We start from the raw sequence: 10,267 nt of genomic DNA on the forward strand, positions 1-10,267 counted from the left end.
GAGTGAAGATTGGACCTGAACCTTTCTTCAATCTCTTGTGTCCGAAACTTTCGTAAAGCTTCAGCCGGTGATTCGTGGCTGAGGTAAAACAACGTCACCAATTGTGCTGTATCCACAAATGTCAGCATCAAAATGAAAACCTTATGAAAGCGCCAGTAACAGGAAGATTCAGAAATGAGTTCTGTTAATCACACATCCTGTATTTTGTAGGACTCTTATTTGCATATTTCCAATGATTCGCTTTCGTGCAGCTCCCTCTTTCGACAAAAATGAGATGAGTCCTGGTTCAGCTTAAGCACCGATTCTCGCCGTACGTTCATATGGTAAGAACTAGGGACCCGCTACCTACCCTCCAATGTCCGCGAAATCGACCATTATGGCGGAGGAGGTTTAATGGTCTGGGCAGGCATGATGTTGGATGGCCGCACACCTCTCCATGCCTTTGAAAGAAACACTGTGACTGGTGTGAGGGATGAGGTCTTGGAGCCCTATGTTCACCTTTTCAGGGGTGCAGTTGGCCCTGAGTTCATTTTAATGGACGATAACGCGAGGCCACATAGAGCTCTTCTGCTCGACGATTTTCTAGAGAGTGAGGATATTCGCCGGAGGGATTGGCCAGCCAGATAGATCTCCAGGCCTTAACCCTATAGAGCATGTCTGGGACGCTCTGGGAGGGCAATTGCAACTCGCAACCCCCCCCCCCCCTCCGGGAACCATCCAGGGAATGAAAACAGCGTTGCTGAACGAGTGGGACCAATTGCTACAGGAAATGATAAACTGCCTTATTTCGAGTATGAAATCACGCTGCGTGACCTGTATATCTGTAAGAGGGGACCATACCCCCTATTAAATTCTGCAACCGCTGTGTTTCATACCTTCCAACGAGTGTTACGCACGATCATGCGTGTGTATTACAATTATTGAATGGTTATTTGTTTTGTATTGTATCAATGTATGTACATATCAAATTTCATTAAAATCGGTACAGTAGTTCTAGAGACAAACGACCAAGTCTGCAAATTCTCTTAATTTCTTACAAAATTCCAGAAAATGACGAAAGTTCAGAAAATTCCAGAATTATTTCTTTTATGGAGAAAAATTGTGTAATTATTTCTGTCTAGATGAAAACGCAGAATTTATGAACAAAATTATTACACATTAGTGTAAGTGCGGGACCTCCCAAAATGCGGGGCCCCGGTGAGACTCAGGGCGGCTCTGACTATAATAATTATAAAATGATGTGGTACATGCGCACAAGTTTCAACACTCCATTTGGGCACCCTCAACTTGGAAACTGAATATTTAAAAGCGAAAAATGAAAAAAAAGAAATTGTTAAATGTTCTTGTTCAGCCCGTAAAATTTCAATGACAATCTATCCTTAGTTTAGTTGATAATTTCATTGATAGATGGCGCTATACCGACACAATTCATGTTGGACAATAGTAATTACACATTCATGTGTGCGAGTGAGCTCAGGAATTTTTTGAAAAACCGGCAAGCGATCAAATTTAAACCAGTGTTTTTTTTCCCCGTTTGGAACCACCAGAAAACAACCGGTTCCCAATCTATCTTCCGTGGAGTCCCGAGGATTCCGTCAGCTTCAGGAAAATCAAATAAATAGCAAATTTAGCGATAACCAGGTGGCTGTGCTTTAGAAAGAGATTGTGAAAGAAACTCCAAATCAAAAAAAATTTGGGAAATGATGCTGTAGAGCAGGGTGGATGCACAACCTCTGGCCCGCGAAAAGTCTTCTAGTAGAAAAGTATCAGCACATACACAACACGATAAAATAATTGACCATATTTTCTTCGTTAAAATATGGAAAATCAGCATTTATATGGCATACATCACTGATTATCACCAACAAATTGTCGAAGTCAAGTAAAAAGTCGTCAATTACAGTCAAAAATTTTCTTTTCAAAGGCAAGTGAAGTTGCTAACTATCGTTAAGATTGCCGAAAAATCGCAAATGGCGAGAAATACTACTAGATGGCTACTGCAAGTCGCAATGGATAGAAATGTAATTTAAGCAAAAAAACTTTTTCCTGTGTACAAATATACGACATGAATGTGCTTATATGAATATAATTAAAAATATAACAGGAGTGATAGAAATTTATAAGTAATGAAAATAATCTGGGAGGTGGAGTCGACTGATCTAATGTATACATGAATTGACATCATGACTGTGCCTCTCACTTCCAAGTCTATCTCCTCCTATGAATCTCACTCCTTTATTTAGGAAAGAGAAGTTCAAGTAAACTTCGTTGGAAATAAATGGGACATTTTGTAAATGAAATTAAGGATATGACCAAACTTACGGGAATGTCTGTAAAATACAATTCATGTGGCCACAACACGAAACCACCACTTTCATCCCGTTCGCGGAAAAGGTTTCATAACCCTTCTCCGCAAGATTAGATCTTTAATGCCGAAATAGATGGTGCTACTTTGTGATAAAACAAAATTTATAAAATAAAATATTTTATTTTTCGAGTGACGTATTGATATTAAACATTTTTAAAATATTCGTGTTCAAATTTTTATTGCTCGTGTTTGCAAGGTTAATATATTTTAAAACTTTTTGAAGCAAGGACATAACATTGCATGTCCGTGCACTCTCAACGTCTTACTTGAATATCTTTACAACAGATGGCGCAACTATACTAACGAAGTACACTAATTGCTTCCCAACCGATCTAGCCACTTTTAGTTCACTAGATAGATTATAGATACATTAGATCTAGATCAGTCACAGGACCGTCTCAAGACCCTCATAGGCTGCTTCCAGGCCAAGTGATTTTTGCGAGGCTCCACATGGCAAATTCTCGAAAATTTCAACCAGATCTCATTCTGTGAAGCCCTTTCTTCGCTTGAGGCCCCGGGAACCCGGGAGGCCCATGTGTTAAGACGGCATTGATCAGTCCGCTCCGTCATTGACAATTGGGGGCCTGCCCAAATTTCCACACAGTCCAAGTGCACAACTTTTATTTTACTACCAGAAGCGCCCAGCTCTCCATCTGACACAGACATCAGTGTTCCCGAAGGTTGAACACGCCTGGAGATTCATCCAAACGGTTTTTTTTTCACCAACGGACGAATGTAAATCGTACCGCAATCACTGTCAACGGACAAATCAACGTAAATCAAATCTTAATCGTCAATAAAAAATCAATACATGGCTAATAAAAAATTAATATAATAATTAATACAATACAATTTTTTTGAGTAACTCATAATAATTGTGCCGGATATTTTTATATTTTTGTGCGTATTTTAATGAGTGTAAATTAGTGGTAATTTATTCGGAACCTTTTGAGGATGATATCTTTGGACCATTTTCTCGTAAGCGCTAAAAGAAATCGCAATTGACAAATATAATGATTAGGATCTGGTATAATCGACTTACCTATTTTCGATTTCTGGAGGGATAAAATCTTGACGCTCTTTCTTTTGTTCACAAACATCTTATTGCTGTCATCAGAGTTGCCCGTAGGGGTGTGGGTCATGTGCGGTCGCACTGGGCCCCACGTTTTCGGGGGCACAGCACTAACGGTAATAATAATTTCTTTACTAAATTCGGAATTTCCATAAATTCTTGAAATCAGCAGTTTCTTCAATTCTAGAACAAATTCTGAATTTTCATCCATTCTGTAATTATTATTTCATTTGTTCTGAATTTTCATCCATTCTGTAATTATTATTTCATTTGTTCTGAATTTTCATCCATTTGTTCTGAATTTTCATCCATTTGTTCTGAATTTTCATCCATTCTGTAATTATTATTTCATCCATTCTATAATTATTCTTCCATCCATTCTGTAATTATTCTTTCATCCATTTTGTAATTATTCTTCCATCCATTCTGTAATTATTTTTTCATCCATTCTGTAATTATTCTTTCATTTGTTCTGAATTTTCATCCATTCTGTAATTATTCTTTCATTTGTTCTGAATTTTCATCCATTCTGTAATTATTCTTTCATTTGTTCTGAATTTTCATCCATTTGTACTGAATTTTCATCCATTTGTACTGAATTTTCATCCATTTGTACTGAATTTTCATCCATTCTTTAATTATTCTTTCATCCATTCTGTAATTATTCTTTCATTTGTTCTGAATTTTCATCCATTTGTACTGAATTTTCATCCATTTGTACTGAATTTTCATCCATTCTGTAATTATTCTTTCATCGATTCTTTAATTATTCTTTCATCCATTCTGTAATTATTCTTTCATCGATTCTTTAATTATTCTTTCATCCATTCTGTAATTATTCTTTCATCGATTCTTTAATTATTCTTTCATCCATTCTGTAATTATTCTTTCATCCATTCTGTAATTATTCTTTCATCTATTCTGTAATTATTCTTTCATCCATTCTGTAATTATTCTTTCATCCATTCTGTAATTATTCTTTCATTTGTTCTGAGTTTTCATCCATTCTGTAATTATTCTTTCATTTGTTCTGAGTTTTCATCCATTCTGTAATTATTCTTTCATTTGTTCTGAGTTTTCATCCATTCTGTAATTATTCTTTCATTTTTTCTGAATTTTCATCCATTCTTTTTTTATTTTCATGAGTTCTGGAATTCTGAATTATATCAATTTGTGTTATAATTATCCTTGCCAATTATTTTTCTTATTTTAAACTCATTGATTCTGAATTTTCATCAGATCTCAGAAAATATCTTAGGTCCTAATGTTAATTGGTTTTGGAATTATTTCTGTCATCTTTAAAATTTTTTTTCAGTTCAAAGTTTTAATTGATCATTTTTGTCAATTTACCTTTAATGGTGTCTATATATTTTTGCATGGAAATTTTTGAGAATTTCTGTATATTTTGTAACAATGTGTGAATTTTTGGATGCTGATTCCCTCCCTTACTGAATATATAAAATCAGGACTAAGGGGACCTCCGAAATTATTAAGATACCACTGGCCCTAGCTGCTATTTTTGCATCGGGCCCCGCATCTGGTGAGAGTGGCCCTGGCTGTCATCCCCTGCTCTCGCCGAACTTCCATGATTAATGAATTCTTAGTTGGAGCTCAGTCTTAGTCCAAGGGTCCTACTGCAGGAAATATGGACCATGGGTCGTGGAAAGAGTAGTATATATCCGGCTTGTATCCTGCACGAAGGCAACGTGGGCTCTTGTTCTCTGCTAATTTATTATTCATTTATTTATCACTGCATGTGAAAGGCCTTACAAGGCTCTATTTCAATAATGATCTGTCAAAGCGTGTAAATATTGTTCCGAATAATGTTTCTCACAAGCACTCGAGATGGCAAATCTCGAAGCAGTTAGAATGAGAACACAGATTTATATTTCGCAAGACAGCTATTTACAAGCAAAGATTTTGACGAAATACGCTAAAAACATAGAGCGACTTTCTCTAACACGCAAGAGATCTCGTCTTCTTCCATCACATATCTAACTTCTAACTATCCATCCTCCATCTAACTCCTTCAATCATATCTAAACTCAACAAAACTCATAATTCCGCCTCTGGCGGCACCACTATATAGGGAAGGGAAAAAGAAATCTTCCAGAGCGATCTCCACGATTCTTGCGAGATTTTTTCACTTATCTTGGCGCTATGACATCGCCAAATCATCGGAGCTGTTGCCAGACTTGCCAAGTTTGTCGTTAATTTGGCGATATTTACAAAGAAATGCGATAATGGCTATTTACTGGCGAAAAATGCAAATACAAAAGGCCACGACAGACAAAATGCTAAATGAGATGGTTGAAAAAGTATGCCCATAATAAATATGGATGTCGAATACATATCTAAACTCTAACTGTATTTTAGTATATCAAAAATACAGCAATCCAATAAGAGCAGTAAAAAACTAATAATTAATAATAAACTATAATATACTAATTATGATAAAATATAAATGTAAATACTGCCCATAAAAAATTATGGTTGTCTCATCTAAGTATGGATAGCTTTTATCCCAATATGTTTATCGTATTTCATTTTAAAAGTGTCAATTGTGTTAGAATTCACGATCCCCGAAGGTAAGCCTTCTATTCACAACCCTATTAGAGAAGAACTCCCTGCGACTCCACAACCTAGAATTATCCCTTTACCAATCGATACTGATGCCCCCTTGTCGAAATATTTGATTGACGATGTATTAATAACTCATTGTCCATTTTATCCATCCCGTTGAATATTTTGAGCACTTCAATCGTCCCCCTTCCCTGACACACCTGCGCTCTTCCAATGTAAAAAACAAAATTTTCAAAAAATCAAGTCTCTCTTCATAGCTTAAGCCCCGTGTGCCATCAAGAGCACGCGTCTTCTCAGAAACCCCTCGACCAAGTCGATGCCCGTCCGTAAGTATGACGGCATAGTCCGAAAGATACCCAGGCCACATCGCCATATGGCAATATCGGCTCAGTCTAATCTAGGACGAACTAAGCCCGGAAAAGTGGAGGGATCACTTTGGAAGAACGTGAAGAGACCTTTTTCTTGAGAACGAAACCGAGCATTTTCTATTCGATTTTCTTTGACCAAATGACATAATAAATGATAAATAAGGACTATTTACATAATTTTCGTAACAATATAGGCTACGTACAGAAAAAACCATATACAGCTGTATATAAACGCACCACACATTGATGAATGTGTTTCGTGCAGTGCAATTTTTTTTCCGGAAGAGGAGAAAAGAAAAATAAGAATTCCAGGAACACACCGGAAAATGGGGACAAAAAGCGGAAATTTCGAAAATGTATGAGGACGCCCAGAATGACATCAAAATGAGGATGCCTGATAACCCTTTACCCTTTTACTACATTGCACTTGGTATTAAGGACCTAACAATGTTGTGCATTTGTAGATGTCAGGGCCGTAACTAGGCTAGGACAACCGGAGCACTGCTTCAGGGCCCCACAAAAATTTACATTTGTTTTTAATATAATAACCCTGTCAAGAGGGGGAATCCCCTAGGGAAAAGTCTGTCACGGGGCTCCGAGAAGGCACACTATGGCCCTAGTGCCTACTAGATGTCATGTACGTTTGCGTAAAGCATTGATTCCTAACGTGGGCGTTAATGCCCCCCTTGGGGCGATGGAAAGTTCCAGGGGGGCGGTGGAAGCTACGGGTACAACATAGGATCCTATGGGTTAAATTGCGTTGGGGGGGGGGGGGGGCGATGGGAGAAAAAAGGTTGGGAAACTATGGCGTAAAGGAATAATGCTGCCATCTCTCATCTGAATTTGAAGCGACAAATTGGCAAATGATAGAATGTCGCATGGGGAAAAAAATGAATAAATAAATGAAATAAACTTGCAGATATTTTTATTTTTATTAATTCTGAAAATTTGAAACAGAACAATTTACAAATTGATTTGGGTAGGAGTTGACAATATGATCGATTGATAGCGCTGATTCGGTAAAATTCATATGTACGTTATAAGCAGGGGGAAGTACGCAGTAGCTACTGGGGGCTTAGCGGGCTATATAGCTCAGGGCGGCAAGTTCAGAATGGCGGCAAATTCGATAAATGATTGGTCAAGAAAATTAGTAATTAATGGAAGAAAAAATCGCGGCAAAATTCGTATAATCCTCAATAAATCCACCTCTGCCCAGACAGCTGGGGACTAGGTCAGTGAGTGACCAAAAACAGTGACCTAGAGATTTAGTAAGCACCTGAGTGACTATGAGTAACTGAGTGGTAAAAGAGTGATTACAGCGTGTGCGAGCACGTGAATGACCAAAAGAGTGACCTAGAGAGGGCGAAAGCATGTGAATGACCCATAAAGCAAGAAACCATGTCAGTGAGCCACGGAAAGAGTGACCCTAAAGCACTAAAGCGTGTGCAAGTATGTGAGTGGCAAAAACAGTGTGCAATCATGTTTGTGACGGAAAAAGTGGGCAAGCATGTGAATAACTAAAAGAGTGACGTAGAGAGTGTGTGTGAGCATGGAATATATTCTAGAAACCTTGCATGGGAGTGACCAAAAGAGAGATGTAGCGACACAGGTGTACTTGAAGAAGTGGGGGATAGGCCAAGTGGGTTATAGCAATGGGTGCGAATTTGAGGAAAAAGTATTATTATTAAAGTTTATTCTTCGACTTTCATGTGATTGTCAATACAATGTTGAGCATTTTCAAAATATCCAAATTTGAATTTTAGTGATCGTGAGTGCGTTGGCCATATTTCCTCGAGAAAAATACGGCATATTGGAATTCCTAATACCGGAAAATACGGGACATCACCAAGCTCGTGATGATGGCAAACGTAAGCGAACTATAGTTGCGCACAAAACTTGTCAATTATTGCTGAAATCCCTACATCGATCCCTATGGTTCGGGGTCATCGCCACGTTGACGTATTTTTTGTGTGATAATCATGGTCATTTTTAATTAGTCATAGCTAACCATAATAATTATAGTTAGCTATGACAACTCTAACGATCAAAGGAATCTGAATATCGATATCTTAGTAATACACCCATATAGAAATGTATATGAATTGACATATAGGGGCTGGCGAAAGCCCAAATTTCGGACATTGGCCGGGTCCGGCTTTGGCAGTAACAAGTACATCACCTGTGTCTGACGACCAGTGACTGCAGCTCTATCTATCGTTAAAATCTTGATGCCCAAGACGTGTGTGCGTGAGTATGTCATTTGTCTAAAGTGTTTTCAGTACTGTAATACAGAAACTAAAGGAGTGGGGTAATCTAACCCTGTCATAGATCCCTCCTATGAGTATGTTTAGTAGATGCACAAAGTGAACATTTCTCATAGAAACCTTTTTTTTTTGAAGAACGTGTCTCTCTATCTCACAGACTTTCATCTGAAGATAGCGACTTTTATTGTACAATAACTTTTTGATGGATAACCACTCGGAGAAGAATTATTCTTATCTGCAAAACCCCCGTTATCTAATATGTATAATGAATCCATATCTATTCTTCGTATAGCCGCACCAATAAACGTGGGCAACTTGTCAAGGAAATGTCAGCCATGGAGACAGAAGGAAAATCTTAAAAATCTTTAAAGGGTTTTTTTCTCCTCTCTATGGTATGGACTCTGTAGATCCAGATCTACTACATCTTAACGCGCGGACATTCAAACATAACCTTGGCGGGCTTTCATGAATTTTAGAAGAGCCCCTACCTGATGAGATCTATTGCTGTGATATGTTTTATGTATGTCAATATGTAAGCTGTTACTTCCAGTTCAGTACGGAACCAAAAGAAAATCACTGCCCAGAGCGCCATTATATTGAGTCAGCCCTGCATAGTAACCCCCACACACACAAGAGAGAGAAGCTCACTGAATTTAAGCCAAGGGGAATTTTAGCCCGACTTTATTTATAAAATTTTAAAAACTCACTGAAAAAAATCAATTAAATAAAGTGTCCCGCTCCTGAATAATGGAACATAACCCTTAATATGAGACATAGGGAGCGCCAGAAGAAAAAAATATGGTTCTAAGGGGCCATGGGTGAAAAAAAGTTAATAATACTGGTTTCGCGATAATGTGTATGGGATTTTGATTTTTTTTTTACATTATGAATTAAGGCTGGCCCGATTAATCAATTGATCGAGTTGATTAACCGATCAACTAATCGCAGTTAAAAAGTTTAGTTGAGTTAATCGACTCGATCAATTCGATTGAGATTTTTACTAAAAGTTTGTGAATAAACTTGATTTGTTTGAAAAATTTAATGAAAAACCCATTATATATATAGATGTGTTTCACAAATCATGTTCTTATGCATAACTTTGGATAATTGACCATATTAAAAAATATTTGAATCAATATTTTGATCAAATTTTCCGACAAGTTAGTTCAACGACTCGTGATTTCAGTTTCAAATTTCTCTCATGTACCACTTGGGAGCAGTTTCAGCAGCCATTTGAGAGCTGAGCAAACAATAGTGCGATCGAAATCAGTGAGTAACCTTTAAAACATAGTTTCCCAACCTTTTTTGTCGCATCGCCCCCTTCTTCAGAAATTTTTTTTCTCACCCCGCCCTTCCCCCAACGCAATCTAACTCATAGGATCCTATGTTATACCCATAGCTTCTACCGCCCCCCTGGAACATTCCATCGCCCCCCAGAGGGCGTTAACGCCCACGTTGGGAATCACTGCTTTAAAACAACCGTTTTTTTTTTAAAGAAAACGACAAGATTCAAATGAAGAAATTACAGGTTTTGGCAAAATTATGTTCAGCATATTAAACTGCTTCTAGCTGGCAGCCCTAATTTCTTAACCTATTCCAATATTTGTTTAAA

This window comes from Pholcus phalangioides, unplaced genomic scaffold (genome assembly GCF_987345545.1).
Source record: "Pholcus phalangioides strain wild (caught in Gottingen) unplaced genomic scaffold, Ppha-v1.0 ptg000003l_1, whole genome shotgun sequence".
In the NCBI taxonomy this organism is placed as follows: Eukaryota; Metazoa; Arthropoda; class Arachnida; order Araneae; family Pholcidae; genus Pholcus; species Pholcus phalangioides.